Source organism: Elephantulus edwardii, unplaced genomic scaffold, assembly GCF_000299155.1.
Source record: "Elephantulus edwardii isolate Elephantulus edwardi_28Jun2011 unplaced genomic scaffold, EleEdw1.0 scaffold00347, whole genome shotgun sequence".
NCBI classification, from domain to species: domain Eukaryota; kingdom Metazoa; phylum Chordata; class Mammalia; order Macroscelidea; family Macroscelididae; genus Elephantulus; species Elephantulus edwardii.
In genome coordinates this window covers 1,796,256-1,798,986 of record NW_006400097.1, presented here as the reverse complement: position 1 = coordinate 1,798,986, position 2,731 = coordinate 1,796,256, and positions in this window count along the sequence as shown.

Below are 2,731 nucleotides of genomic sequence, written 5' to 3'. Positions count from 1 at the left end.
GGGTATATTCCCAGTAGTGGAATTGCTGGGTCAAATGGTATCTCTATCTGCAACTTTATGAGAAAGCTCCATACCGCTTTTCACAGGGGTTGCACCATTTTCTTTCCCATCAACAGTGAATAAGGGTTCCAGTTTCTTCACAACCTCACCAGCATTTGTTGCTTGCTGTTCTGTTAAATTTTGCAATTTTGACTGGGGTGTGATGATATCTCATAGTTGTTTTGATTTGCATCTCTCTTAGAGCTAGGGATTTTGAACATTTCTTCATGAGCTTGTTAAAATTTCATTTTCCAAGTTGGTTTATCTATATTAGAGATAAAAAAATTAAAATAACTTGGAAAAGTTGTGATTTTTAATTTATTTTTTTTAATTTAGCATACATGATTTTTTTTTTTATTTGTCAAGGCATTTTCTTATAAATCCTCTCTCAGGTCTTTATTTTTCTAGTTATGGAAAGTATCAATTTTTTTTTAAAATGGTCATTATTCTAAAAGTGCAATGTATATACAATTCATGCTCAAAAGTTTTGGTTACTTTTAATAATTCTTTCATAAAGATTATTTTTTATAGAAAATATATTGAGTGAGAATGAATTTATTAAGTGAATACTATCAGTAAGATGAGTACTATCTAGGGATAAGTAAACTTCTTTATGTCTTAAGAAATAACAATAATTGTTTTATAGTATTATCAAAACAACTCTGTGATTAAATAATTAATATATTATACAGAAAAAGAAAAATCTGAAGGAGTTTTTGTCATTAGAATACAAGCTCTTTAAAAAAAATATTCTGGCTACCGGTCTTCTATGTAGAACGTAGGTACAGATTGCTTTTTTCCCCCTCCTATTTTTAAAAACATATTTATGTGGCTATTTCATCTCGTTATTTGGCGTTGGAATGGATGATTGATTGATAGTTGGTGACATTGCATAAATTGTAGCCCATGTCAAATTGTAACAAAGTGAAATGGAAGGAATCTTGTCATCATTACTTGACCTTTACTTTAATGCAACACTTATCAGACTGCCACTTAGTTTGGGGAATATACAGAAAGCTGCAGAATCTGCCCTTAAATCATATTTGAAAAAGAAGGATAGCAAAACACTCTCTCTTGGCACAGTTAATGTTCCTTATAAGCCATGGTTATCCTTACATTTTGTATCTCTTAGTAACCATATGAGAGAATTATTTCTGTGTATCTCTAAAAATAAATTTAAACTCATATATTGATAGAGGAATGCAGCTTAAATTTCTTTTCTTAAATAAAAAAGACAAAGATTCCACTGGGCCAACAGGCAGCACAATGATGACAGAGAAAAGACTGAGGTTGTTAACAATTTAAGCATGATCTTGTCCACAATCAACACTCTTGGCACCAGCAATCATGAAATCAAAAGACAAATTGCACTGAGTACTCTGCTGTCAGTTACCTCTCCAGAGTTCTAAAGAGCAATGAGGTCAGTTTAGAGATTCAGGTGCTTCTGACTCAGGTAATGGTTGCCTCATTTACTTGCTATACATCAGAGATCTGGACAAGAACTAAGGATGACAGTAGAAGAATTGATGCCTTTGACTTGTGCTGGAAATGAGTATTGAATATACTATGGTCCACCAGGAGAACAAATAGGTCTCTACTAAAGACGGTGAAACCAAGTTTCTCCTTGGAGGCTAGGATTTTGAAGTTCCATCTCATATACTCTGGGCACATGGCTAGTAAAAACCAGTCCTTGGAGAAGAACATCATGCTTGGAAAGGTGAGGTGGAGAGACGACCCTCTATAAGATGGATTGACACAGCACCAGGGTGATGGCATTAGGTATGTCAGAGTTATTAAGACTAATTCAAGATAGGGCAAGGTTCCAAGCTATTGTACATAGGGTTGCTATGAGTTGCAGGTGACTCAATGGCACATAACACCAATATCCTAAAAAAGACAAAATAAGTTAATATTACATTAAAATTGTTTTCCAGTTGGCCCAATTCTAAAGTAGACACATATTTAATTTTCATGTGCAAAATCATTGTTAGCAGAAATATTATCAATTGAAAAGGTTTCATTTATTTGTAAATAGAATGAAATGACTCTTTGATGTGCATTGAAAAATAATGACTTAATAATTCAGTTAATTATTCTATATATGATATTAGAAAATTTAATAAGTATATCCATTGATATATTAAGTAGCATTTAATGCCATATTTGTATGTTGTTTTTAAAAATTGAAATTTAAGTCACATCCACTCTAAAGATATTACCATGTTGTTGTTAAGTGCCATCGAGGGGTAGACGACTCATAGCGACCCTATGAATGAAAGACCTGAGCACTGTTCATAGAGTTTCTGGAGACAAGCCATTTTTAAAGGGTATGCCACTCCTGCTCCCAAGCTTGTTATAATTGGGGAGCTCTGCCAAATAATGTCCACCATGGGTAACCATTTTCATATTTGGCATATCAGTGTCACAGTGTTTAGCATCACAGCAACCACGAGTTACTTCTGTACAGCAATGCACAGACCAGTGCTATACCATCTAGAAGATTGTTTGAAAAAAACAATTTATACCAGACCTGAGGGCCACAGATTAAAATCACCCACCTTGTACTTGGTAGCATAATTTTCTGTCCACTAGTTATCATAGTTATAATTAATATACATGGCTCTATTATTTTTAAACATTAATAATAACTAAAGTAGCTTTTGCCCCAACTATTATTAATGCTTATTTTAAT